The sequence below is a fragment of the Mobula birostris genome, chromosome 26 (assembly GCF_030028105.1).
Source record: "Mobula birostris isolate sMobBir1 chromosome 26, sMobBir1.hap1, whole genome shotgun sequence".
In the NCBI taxonomy this organism is placed as follows: domain Eukaryota; kingdom Metazoa; phylum Chordata; class Chondrichthyes; order Myliobatiformes; family Myliobatidae; genus Mobula; species Mobula birostris.
The window spans coordinates 14,832,923-14,846,061 of NC_092395.1; the positions used below are offsets into that span (position 1 = coordinate 14,832,923).

At 41.5% G+C, this 13,139-nt stretch overlaps 1 long non-coding RNA gene across 2 annotated transcripts in view; it reads left to right on the top strand.

Annotated features, from left to right (window-relative positions):
* LOC140188284 (uncharacterized) overlaps positions 1-7,853 on the top strand; it is a 53,991-nt gene extending 46,138 nt beyond the window's left edge. The window contains exons 3-4 of one of the 2 annotated variants that reach the window (XR_011883253.1): positions 6,004-6,152; positions 6,790-7,853. This is a non-coding gene — a long non-coding RNA (uncharacterized lncRNA). The remainder of the gene's footprint in view (positions 1-6,003; positions 6,153-6,789) is intronic. The other variant, XR_011883254.1, reaches the window with a different exon arrangement.
* The last annotated feature ends 5,286 nt before the right edge of the window (positions 7,854-13,139 follow it).

Consider the following 13,139-nt stretch of genomic DNA (forward strand, 5'->3'; position numbering starts at 1 on the left):
GCATGAAGGGATATGGGGAGGGGGAGGCCAGAGGTTGGGGCTGAGAGAATTTGAACAGCCATGATGAAATGTTGGAACAGTCCTGATGGGCCAAATGGCCTTATTCTGCTCCTACATCTTATAGTCTTAATTGAATAAGTACTGCAAAAAGAGGGGGAAAAGTAGTGTAATGTTCATGGGTTCACTGCCCATTCAGAAATCTGATGGTGGAGGAGAAGAAGCTGTTTCTAAAACATTGAGTGTGTGTTTTCAGGCTCCTGTACCACCTACTTGATGGTAACAATGAGAAGAGGGCATACCCTGGATGATAGGGTCCTTAATGGTGGATGCTATCTTTATAAGGCATCACATTTCGAAGCTGTCTTGGATGCTGGGGAGGCTACTGCTCGTGGTGGAGATGGCTGTGTTTACAACTTTCTGTAACTTTTTTCTGATCCTGTGCAGTGGCCCCTCTATAGTAGATAGTGATGCAACTGGTTAGAATGGTCTCTGTGGTGCATCTGTAGAAATTTGTGAGTGTCTTTGTCTACCATGTCTCCTCAAAATCTTAATGAAATATAGCCGCTGTCATGCGTTCTTTGTAATTGCATCAATATGTTGGGCCTAGGATAAATCTTCAGAGATATCCAAGAACTTGAAACAGCTCATCCTTTCCACTCAATGAGTACTGGTGTGTGTTCCCTTGACTTCTCCTTCCTGAAGTCCCCAATCAATGCCTTAATCTTACTAACCATAGCATAAAGATATAGGGGCAGAATTAGGCCATTCTACACATCGAATGTGCTCTGCCATTTAGAAACATAGAAACATAGAAAACATACAGCACACAACAAACAACAGGAATTCTGCAGATGCTGGAAATTCAAGCAACACACATAAAAGTTGCTGGTGAACGCAGCAGGCCAGGCAGCACCTCTTCCTAGAGAAACATACAGCACAATACAGGCCCTTCGGCCCACAAAGCTTTGCCGAACATGTCTCTACCTTAGAACTACCTAGGTTTTACCCATAGCCCTCTGTTTTTCTAAGCTCCATGTACCTATCCAGGAGGCTCTTAAAAGACCCTATTGTATCCGCCTCCACCACCGTCACTGGCAACCCATTCCATGCACTCACCACTCTCTGCGGAAAAAACTTACCCTTGACATCTCCTCTGTACCTACTTCCAAACACCTTAAAACTGTACCCTCTAGTGCTAGCCATTTCAGCCCTGGGAAAAAGCCTCTGACTATTCACACGATCAATGCTTCTCATCACTTTATACACCTCTATCAGGTCACCTGTCATTCTCTGTCGCACCAAGGACAAAAGGCCAAGTTCACTCAACCTATTTTCATAAGACATGCTCCCCAATCCAGGCAACATCCTTGTAAATCTCCTCTGCACCCTTTCTGTGGTTTCCACATCCTTCCTGCAATGGGGCGACCATGACTGAGCACAGTATTCCAAGTGGGGTCTGACCAGGGTCCTATATAGCTGCAATATTACCTCTCGGCTTCCAAACTCAATTCGACGATTGACGAAGGCCAATGCACCATATGCCTTCTTAACTACAGAGTCAACCTGCACAGCAACTTTGAGTGTTCTATGGACTCGGACCCCAAGATCCCTCTGATCCTCCACACTGCCAAGAGTCTTACTATTAATGCTATATTCTGCCATCATATTTGACCTGCCAAAATGAACCACCTCACCTTATCTGGGTTTCATCATGGCTAATCCATTTCCTTCTCAGCCCCATCTACTGCCTTCTTCCCATAACCTTTCATGCCCTGACTAATCAAGAACATATCAACCTCTGCCTTAAATACACCCAACGATTTGGCCTCCATAGCTGCCTGAGGTAATGAATTATATAGATTCACCGCTGTCTGGCTAAAGGTATTCCTCCTTATCTCTATTCTAAATGGTTGTCCTCCTTTTCTGAGTTTAATCCTTCAGGTCCTACAGTCCCACACTACAGGAAACATCCTCTGCACATTCACTCTATCTAGGGCTTTCAATATTCAATAGGTTTCAATGAGATCCATCTTCATTCCAGCGAGTACTGACCCACAGCCACCAAATGCTCCTCATTTCCAAGATACTCCTGGATAGGTACATGGATCTTAGAAAAATAGAGGACTATGGGTAACCCTAGGCAATTTCTAAAGTAAGTACATGTTGGGCACAGCATTGTGGGCCAAAGGGCCTGTATGTGCTGTAGGTTTTCTGTTTCAATGTTTCTGTGTTTCTATATGACAAGCCTTTCAGTCACAGAATCATTTTCGTGAACCTCCTTTGAACTCCCTTCCATGTCAGCACATTCTTTCTAAGATAAGGGGCACAAAACTGCTCACAATGCTCTAAGTGAGGGCTCACCAGTGCCTTATAAAGGTTCAGCATTACATTCTTGTTTTTATTTTCTAGTCAGAGCCTTGAAATGAATGCAAAGATTGCCTTCCTCACCACTGACTCAACCTGCAAGTTAACCTTTAGGAAATTCTGCACAAGGACTCCCAGGTCCTTTTGCACCTTGGAGTTTTGATTTTTTTTTCCCCATTTAGAAAATAGTCTGCTCTTTTATTCGTTCTACCAAAGTGCATGACCGTAAACCTCCTGACTCTGTATCCTTTCTGCTACTTCTTTGCGCATTCTCCTAACCAGTTTAATTCCTTCTGTAGTTTCTCTGCTTCCCTCACACTACCTGCCCCTCCAGCTATATTCGTATTGTCTGCAGACTTGGTTACAAAGCTATCAATTATGTCATCCAAATCATTGACATACAACGTAAAAAAAGTGGTCCCAACACTGACCTCTGTGGAACACCACTAGTTAATGGCAGTCAATTAGAAAAGGTTCCTATTATTCCCACGTTTTCTCCGGCCAGTCAGCCAATGCTCTATCCATGCTTGTATCTTTTCTGTAACACCATTGCTATGCAGCCCCATGTGCAGCACCTTATCAAGACCTTCCGAGAATCCAAGTACACAATATCCACCTTCTCCTTTGTTTATCCTGATTGTTATTTTCTCAAAGAGTTCCAACAGATCTGTCAGGCAGAACTTTCCCATAAGGAAACCATACTGATTTTGGCCTGTTTTGTCATGTGCCTCCAAGTACCCTGAAACCTCATCCTTATCAATTGACTCCAACATTTTCTCAACCACTGAGGTCAGGCTAACTAGCCTATAGTTTACTTTCTTCTGCTTCCCTTCCTTCTTGAAGAGTGGGGTGACATTTGGAGTTTTCCAGTCCTCCAGAATTCATTGCAGAATCTAGTGATTCTTTAAAGATCATTACTAATGCCTCTGCAATCTCTTCAGTTACCTCTTTCAGAACCCTGGGGTGTAATCCAACTCATCCAGGTGACTTATCTACCTTCAAATCTTTCAGCTTTCTAAACACCTTCTCCATAATATAGGAACTACACTCACTCTTGAACTTCCAGCATACTGCCAGTGACTTCCACAGTGAAGACAATACAAAATACTTAATCATTTCTTCTGCCATTTTCTTGTTCCCAGTGTAATTTTACAGCAGCCTGATATCTACTCTCTCCTCTCTATTACTCTTTATACATCTGAAAAATCTTTTGGTATCCTCTTTGATATTATTGCCTAGCTTACATTCATATTTCATCTTTCCCTTCCTTTTGGGTTTTTTAGTTGCCTTTTGATTTTTAAGTTTCTCAATTCTCTAACTTCTCACTAATTTTTGCTCTATTATATGCCCTCTTTTTGGCTGTTATGTTAGTTTTGACTTGCCAGCCATGGTTGCATCACCTGCCTTTAGAACACGTCTTCTTCATTTGGATGTGTCTGTCCTACGCCTTCCAAATTGCTCCCAGAAACAACAGCCATTGCTGCTCTGTCATCATCCCTGCTAGTGTCCCCTTCCAGTTAAGTTTGGCCAGCTCCTTTCTCGTGCCTCTATAATTCCCTTTACTCCACTAATACTGAGACATCTGATTTTAGCTTCTCCCTCTCAAACTGCAGGGTGAATTCCATCATATTATGATCACTCTCTCCTAAAAGTTCCTTTACCATAAGCTCCCTAATCAAATCTGGTTCATTGCTCAACACTCCATCTAGAATAGCCTTTCCCCTACTGGGTTCAACCACAAACTGCTCTAAAAATCTACCTCGTTATCATTCTACAAATTCTCTCTCTTGGAATACAGTACCAACCTGATTTCCTAATCTACCTGCATATTGAAATCTCCCATGACTATTGTGGCATTATCCTTTTGATATGCTTTTTCCAGCTCCCATTATAATTTGTAGCCCACATCCTGGCTGCTGTTCGGAGGCCTGTATTTAACTCCCATCAGGGTCTTTTTACACTTGCAGTTTCTTAACTCTACCCACAAAGATTCTACATCTTCTGATTCTATGTCACCTCTTTCTAAAGATTTGATTTCATTTATTTACCAACAGAGCCATGCCAGCCCCTCAGCCTGCCTGCCTATCTTTTTGATACAATGTGTATCCTTGGGTGTTAAGCTCCCAACTATAATATTCTTTCAGCCACAACTCAGTGATGCCCACATCATCACACCAGCCAACCTCCATCTGCACTACAAGATCATCTACTTTTTTCCGTGCACTGTGTGTGTTCAAATATAACGCCTTCAGTCCTGTATTCATCACTTTTCAATTTGGTCCCCCTGTTACACTGCAACTCACCCCACTGACTGCAATTTTGCCTTATTGTTTGCCTGTCCTTCCTTACTCATTGCATCTGCTTGTATACCAACTCCCCAATCCTCAGCCCTATTATTCAGTTTCCTACCCCTCTGCCAAATTAGATTAAACCCTCCACAACAGTTCTAGTAAACCTTCCTACAGGGATATTGCCCCCCGCCCCCACTTGGGTTCAGGTGTAAACCATCCATTTTGTACAGTTCATACCTTCCCAAGAAGAGATCCCAATTTTCCAAAAATCTAAACCCCTGCCCACTACACCAATTCCTCAGCCATGCATTCATGTGCCAAATCAACCTATTCTTACCCTCACTGGTGCAGGGCATGGGCAGCAATCTAGAGATTACTACCCTTCAGGTTCTGCTTTTCAGTTTTCTGCCTAGCTCCCTAAATTCTCTCTTCAGGACTTCCTCCTCTTTCCTAGCTATGTCATTGGTGCTAATACAAACCAAGACTTCTGGCTGCTCATTCGAATGCTGTGGACCCGATCCAAGACGTCCCTGACCCTGGAACCTGGGAGGCAACATGCCATCCAAGTGTCTGTATCGCGGCCACAATCATTGCGAGCAAAGTCCGCAACACCACTCAACCAGCTGATCTATCTCGCTCCTGTCTGCCTTCTCATCACCATCTGAAATTCTGTCAACAATAGTTGTGTCATGGCAAATTTATAGATGGTGTTTGATCTGTGCCTAGCCAGACAGTTGTCAGTGTTCACAGTTCACAGTTTTGACATATGAGCTGTCTTTGAAAGATATTTTATGGAGATTCAGGGAAAAACAATTATTACATCAAACAATACACAAAAAATGCTGGAGGAACTCAGCAGGCCAGGCAGCATCTACGGCAGAGTTTCGGCCCGAAACGTCGACTATACTCTTTTCCATAGATGCTGCCTGGCCTGCTGAGTTCCTCCAGCATTTTGTGTGTGTCACTTGGATTTCCAGTATCTGCAGATTTTCTTCTTGTTTGTGATTGGAAAACAATTAATTCTTCTGGATTCTACATAACAGGAGTAATTGCTGACCGTTCAAGTTATCAGTGAAAATTAAAATTCAGTGTGTACTTAAATTTTTTAGGATATGCTTCCAAGAAATGTGATTCTCTGCCTGAAGTGTTAGGACAGAAAGGTTATTCTTTTTGTCAAAGTAATAGAACTGGGTCAAATTAAAGCATAGTTTTAAAACTCTCAAGTTTTTTCAATTCTCCATGAATGTATTCTTCTGGCATAAGTAAACATACACAAAGTTAAGAAGATTTAGATGAATTCAGACGGTTAGTTATCCTGTAAAATTAATCTGAAATGTGTAACCCACAGCTTTCCCCATTGTTACCTGCTCCATTTTCAACAAGTTCACCCAGCTTAGACACTGTGAATGTGATTGGCTGCAACTGAAAGCCACCCATGAATGGCTGGTCTCACAGCAGATTCAAGAGCCTGACTGCCTCTCTGTGATAATAAGCTTCGTAAGTGAAACAGTCTTCTTCTTCTTCAGTTGTCCATCGAAATCCGATGATGACTTCCACAATAAAATAGCTACTGCAACATCAAACATAAACCAATGTAAATCAAAAGCTTCAAGCAGAACCTTGAACTTTTGTACATTTAATACACATATCTCAGATTGTTTCACATTCATAATACATTCCTCCTCCTATTTCTATTTTGATGAAAGGATAACTGTAAATAAAATAAATGTATTATGAAGTTGATGAGGGAAATCTGTGGCATTCCACTTCTGTCTGTGCTAATGCTAAGTGAGATGGTGCAGATAACAATGTCATAACCTCAGTCTCCTGGTTTCTGCTCACCACTAAAATTATTGCATGGTCTAAAATAGACAGTAAGAGCCAGAAAAAAGAAAACAGAGAAGGGATGGTGGGGAACAGGATATGAAAAAGCCAACATGGCAGAGAAAGAAGAGATAATTGAAAGGAAAAAGGGCCCTGCCAAGTATAACAAAGAACACAAAAATAAAACTGCATACTCATGCTTAGTTGCCTCAGTTCTTCAGCATTACAATGTGGAAACTGTACTTATAGTTTAACACTTTAGTGGTTTTTCCCATAAAACCTTTTAATTCTTTTGTCATCTAACCACTAGAGGGAGCTGATAACTACAGATTCACAACATCTCTGAAAGCATGAAGGGTATCTCCCTACTTCATGTGGATGAAAACACATCTGCAGATAAAATCTGATTAAAAGAATAAGCTGCTACAACAAAACTGCAACTGACACTTCCATATTAAAAATTAAAGCTACGTTGTCCATCAGGAATGTCAGAGTTTACACTGGGACATCCGCAGTAAGTGGCGACATCTCTTGTCCTCCTTCATTACAGGTGAGAAAACTTTTGCCTGCAGCTGATACTCAGCTGGTTCCTTTGATGACTGACATGCAGTACTTTACGTCATCTTGATGATACTTCATCTCTTATCCAGATCAACCATCAACGACACTGGCCCTCTACGTCAATGAAGTGTCTTGATAACCAGATGCTTCCTGTGATATCTGACAGGATCAGAATCAGAATCGGAATCAGCTATGATACTGGCATATGTTGTGAAAAATGTTGTTATATAAAATTAAATGGAATAAGTGGTACAAAAAGAAAAATAAATTCCGAGGTTGATTATCCATTCAGAAATCTGACGGTGGTAGGAAGAAGCTGTTCCTAAAACATCGAGTGTGTGTCTTCAAAATGGCAATTCCAATATTGGCTCTTCTGTTTGCTTGTTCAGAACACACACACAAGCACTAAGCTCCGCCTTTATCAAATTAAAATGCATTCTAATAAACATACCCGCTACTAAGTCAGCAGATGTTTGCCCCATAGTTGTATGTGGTAATTGGCAATGTAATAGGAAACTCATAACATCTGACCCAATTCCAACTCAAAGCAGCACAGTAATGTAGTGGTTAGCATAATGCTTGACAGCACCAGCGATTGGAAAATCAGGGCTTAATTCCTGCCACTGTCTGTAAGGGGTTTGTACGTTCTCCCCGTGATCACATAGTTTTCTTCTGGGTGCTCCAGTTTACTCCCACATTCCACAACAAAACATATGGATTAGGGTTAGTATCTTGTGGGCATGTTGTGGTTATACTTGCAGGCTGCCCCAAATGATGACACAAATGACAAATTTTAGTGTATGTTTCAATGTATGTGTGATAAATAAAGATAAATTTTAATCTTTAAACTTCTATCATCCTTTTCATCCATTGAATATTAACTGTCCTCTCCACCAAACCAATGGATGCCAAATGATTTGTGGAATTGTATGCACATATTTGACTAATTCCTTCTAGGAATTCAGAAATTCAATGCCAGTTAAATGGCTTCATTACAAGTATGCAAACTGAAAATCATTCTCAGCTTTGTAATTGGTGAAGATTCTTCAAGAACCCAATGGTTGTTGGAAAGTAACTGTCCTGAACCTGGGGCATTGAGTGGGCAACTATGCAACAGGATAGCCTTTTGTAGCAGTAGCCATATTCCATGGTTTCCTAACACAACAGGGTATTAAACAGAGATGAACTTCATTGGAGTTGATTTTCCTGTGAATTAATTAAAACTGTCTTTGAAGCATTTGCACGCATTCTTCGAGAATGTAATAAAAAGGGGAAATGGTATATGTAATGTATTTAGATTTGCAGAAGGCATTCAAAAAGACACCACATAAAAGTTTACCAAATTAGAAAACAGTGCACAGAGTTAGGTACGATACTTTGGCATGAACAGCAATTGCACAGAGGTGTAGCGGTTAGTGATGCTGACAAACAACTCCAATGACACAGGTTTAATCCTGACCTTGGGTGCAATCTATGTAGAGTTTGCACGCTTTCCTGGTGCATGTGGGTTTCTTATTTATTTATTTATTTATTTATTTAATAAGATGCAGCACGGAATAGGCCCTTTGGGCCCTTTGAGCCATGCTGACCAGCAACATCCAATTTAACCCTAGCCTAATCACAGGACAATTTACAATGAACAATTAACCTACCAAGCTGTGTATCTTAGGACTGTGGGAGGAAACCCACACAGTCACAGGGAGAACATACAACCTCCTTGCAGACAGTGGTGGGAATGTGTGCACTGGTTTCTACCCACATCCCAATAACTTTTTGGCAGGTTTAATTGGCTACTGCAATTACTTCTGATGTATGTGGGTGGCCAAAAAAAATGAGAAGGGGTCATATGGGACATGTAGGAGTGCTCTTCAAGCCTGCATAAATTCGATGGGCTGAGTGACCTTCTGTGTTAGAAGAGAATATTTGAAATATGGCTAACTAACAGAAAACAAACAGTTGGTGCCAGTAAATAGTGAGCTACTAAAAGAATCACTTTGGGGATTTCAACTATGTTAAGAGCTTGCACATTGGGGCTGAGTGGACCAGACAAATTCACTTGTGATAATAAAGATAGGAAGGTTAGCATCAGTTATTTCAGGTCCTCATTACTAAAGACTAGTTTTCTTTTAAAGCCAACATAATTGAATGAATTTAAGCGCCATAATTGTGATGCAAATATGTGAAGTCTCACCTCTGGATCGCTAGTCCAAGACGCCAGTCTAGTAGTTGAATACTAAACCATACCTAGCACAAACAGGTGATGTGAAAAACCTTTCAACCCTGGCCCTCTTCAGTTCTGCTCAGCCTTTCTTCACTCTATTTGTAACTTAAACATATGGTACTCCTCCTCCTACAGTGATAGTATGTAAAGAGCTACATTTTTGCTCTATCATCGCTGTACTTTTGGCTGACATACCAGCCTTCATTCACCTTTGTCTCACCACATTTACAAGAGATAATGTAGAAGATCATTGTGGTTTATGTAATCCACTCACTGCTATACACTGAAATATATTTGATTATCGTTAATGGTAAATCCCAAAACTAGTTTGTGTCAGTGGTGTGGTGGTTCATCTTCCAATCACAGGTTTAAGTGTGCAAGTGACACTTCAAAGATCTAATCACATCCTTTAAGCGGACACATCAGTACAGATTCAAGTTAAGACTACATTATTGGAGATGCCATCCTTTACAATGAAATACATCATTTGCACCAGACATAACATAGAAACATAGAAAACCTACAGCACAGTACAGGCCACTCGGCCCACAAACCTGTACCAAACACGTCCTTACCTTAGATATGACCTAGAGTTACCCATAGCCCTCTGTTTTTCTGAGCTCCATGTACCTATCCAGGAGTCTCTTAAAAGACCCTATTGTATCTGCCTCCACCACCGTCACTGGCAACCCATTCCATGCACTCACCACTCTCTGCGGAAAAAAACTTACCCCTGACATCTCCTCTGTACCTACTTCCAAGCACCTTAAAACTGTACCCTCTAGTGCTAGCCATTTCAGCCCTGGGAAAAAGCCTCTGACTAATCACACAATCAATGCCTCTCATCATCTTATACACCTCTATCAGGTCACCTCTCATCCTCTGTCGCACCAAGGACAAAAGGCCAAGTTCACTCAACCTATTTTCATAAGGCATGCTCCCCAATCCAGGCAGCATCCTTGTAAATCTCCTCTGCACCCTTTCTATGGTTTCCACATCCTTCCTGCAATGAGGTGACCATAACTGAGCACAGTATTCCAAGTGGGGTCTGACCAGGGTCCTATATAGCTGCAATATTACCTCTCGGCTTCCAAACTCAATTCGACGATTGATGAAGGCCAATGCACCATATGCCTTCTTAACTACAGAGTAAACCTGCACAGCAGGTTTGAGTGTCCTATGGACTCGGACCCCAAGATCCCTCCGATCCTCCACTCTGTCAAGAGCCTTACCATTAATGCTATATTCTGCCATCATATTTGACCTGCCAAAATGAACCACCTCACACTTATCTGGGTTGAACACTATCTGCCACCTCAGCCCAGTTTTGCATCCTATCAATGTCCCGCTGTAACCTCTGACAGCCCTCCACACTATCCACAACACCCCCAACCTCTGGATCATCAGCAAATTTGCTAACCCATCCCTCCACTTCCTCATCCAGGTCATTTATAAAAATCACAAAGAGAAAGGGTCCCAGAACAGATCCCTGAGGCACACCACTGGACACTGACCTCCATGCAGAATATGACCTGCCTACAACCACTCTCTGCCTTCTGTGAGCAAGCCAGTTCTGATTCCACAAAGCAAGGTCCCCTTGGATCTCATGCCTCCTTACCTTCTCAATAAGCCTTGCATGGGGTACCTAATCAAATGCCTTGCTAAAATCCATATACACTACATCTACTGCTCTACCTTCATCAATGTACTTAGTCACATCCTCAAAAAATTCAATCAGGCTTGTAAGGCATGACCTGCCTTTGACAAAGCCATGCCGACTATTCCTAATCATATTATGCCTCTCCAAATGTTCATAAATCCTGCCTCTCAGGATCTTTTCCATCAACTTACCAACCAGTGAGGTAAGACTCACTGGTCTATAATTTCCTGAGCTATCTCTGCTCCCTTTCTTGAATAAGGGAACCACATTTGCAACCCTCCAATCCTCTGGAACTTCTCCCGTCATCATTGATGATGCAAAGTTCATTGACAGAGGCTCAGCAATCTCCTCTCTCGCTTCCCACAGTAGTCTGGGGTACATCTCATCCGGTCCCGGAGACTTATTCAACTTGATGCTTTTCAAAATCTCCAGCACATCCTCTTTCTTGATGTCTATATGCTCAAGCTTTTCAATCCGCTGTAAGTCATCCCTAAAATCGCCAAGATCCAATTCCGTAGTGAATACGCAAGCAAAGTATTCATTAAGTATCTCTGCTATCTCCTTCAGTTCCATACACACTTTTCCACTGTCACACTTGATTGGTCCTATTCTCTCATGTCTTATCCTCTTGCTCGTCACATGTTTGTAGAATGCCTTGGGGTTTTCCTTAATCATGTCCACCAAGGCCTTCTCATGGCCCTTTCTGGCTCTCCTAATTTCATTCTTAAGCTCCTTCCTACTTGCCTTATAATCTTCTAGATCTATATCATTACCTACTTTTTTGAACCTTTCGTAAGCTTTTCTTTTTTTCTTGAGTAGATTTACTTTGTAAGCCCTTGTTCACCATGGTTCCTGTATCCTGTCATCCTTTCCCTGTCTCATTGGAATGTACCTATGCAGAACTCCTCGAAAATATCCCCTGAACATTTGCCACATTTCTACCGTACATTTTCATGAGAACTTCTGTTCCCAATTTATGTTTCCAAGTTCCTGCTTGATAGCCTTATATTTCCCCTTACTCCAATTAAACATAAGAACATAAGAAATAGGAGCAGGAGTAGGCCATCTGTCCCATCAAGCCTGCTCCGCCATTCAATAAGATCATGGCTAATCTGGCCATGGACTCATCTCCATCTACCTGCCTTTTCCCCATAACCCTTAATTCCCCTAGTGTGCAAAAATCTATCCAACCTTGTCTTAAATATATTTACTGAGATAGCCTCCACTGCTTCATTGGGCAGAGAATTCCACAGATTCACCACTCTCTGGGAAAAGCAGTTACTCCTCATTTCCATCTTAAATCTACTCCCCCGAATGTTGAGGCTATGTCCCCTAGTTCTAGTCTCACCTCTCCGTGGAAACAAATTTCCTGTCTCTATATTATCTATCCCTTTCATAATTTTATATGTCACTATTAGATCTCCTCTCATTCTTCTGAATTCCAGCGAGTACAGTCCCAGGCGACTCAATCTCTCCTCGCAATCTAACCCCCTCATCTCTGGAATCAACCCGGTGAAACTCCTCTTCACCGCCGCCAAAGAGAGTATATCATTCTTCAAGTAAGAAGACTAGAACTGCACGCAGTACTCCATGTGCGGCCTCACCAGTACCCTGTACAGTTTCAACATAACCTCCCTGCTCTTAAATTCAATCCCTCTAGTAATGAAAGCTGAAATCCCATTTGCCTTCTTGATAGCCTGCTGCACCTGCAAACCAACCTTTTGTGATTCATGCACAAGCAGGTGGATATAAAATATGCCAAGGAGCTATTTGAAGAAAAGGGGAAGATATCATAACCACTTCATTGGCACTTTCAAAGAATACAACAGATTGTTTTTGTAATCCCTTTTATCTGTTAGGAATGCAACAAGCTTCATAGGAATTGGCTTTGTATCTAAATGGTTGCTGTTCTGTATATAGAACTAATTGATATTCACAATACAAAACTAAGTTGAAGTAAATTGACAATCTCAATGGAGAATTAAATGTTTGCATTAAATATCTAATGGCTGCTCATGAGGTTGTGATTAATATGTGTGCTCAAAGCTTTGTTCCAGAGGTAACTAACATGTTCCGTCTGAGAGTAACTCACTTCCCAAATGTGATATCCCTCACCTCATTAAGAATTAAACTTCAGCTTTTGCTTCCAAGAATATTAATCATTTCTTCCTTGTACACACAAAATAATGTTTCTGAAGGCACATGATGAGTCAAGTTT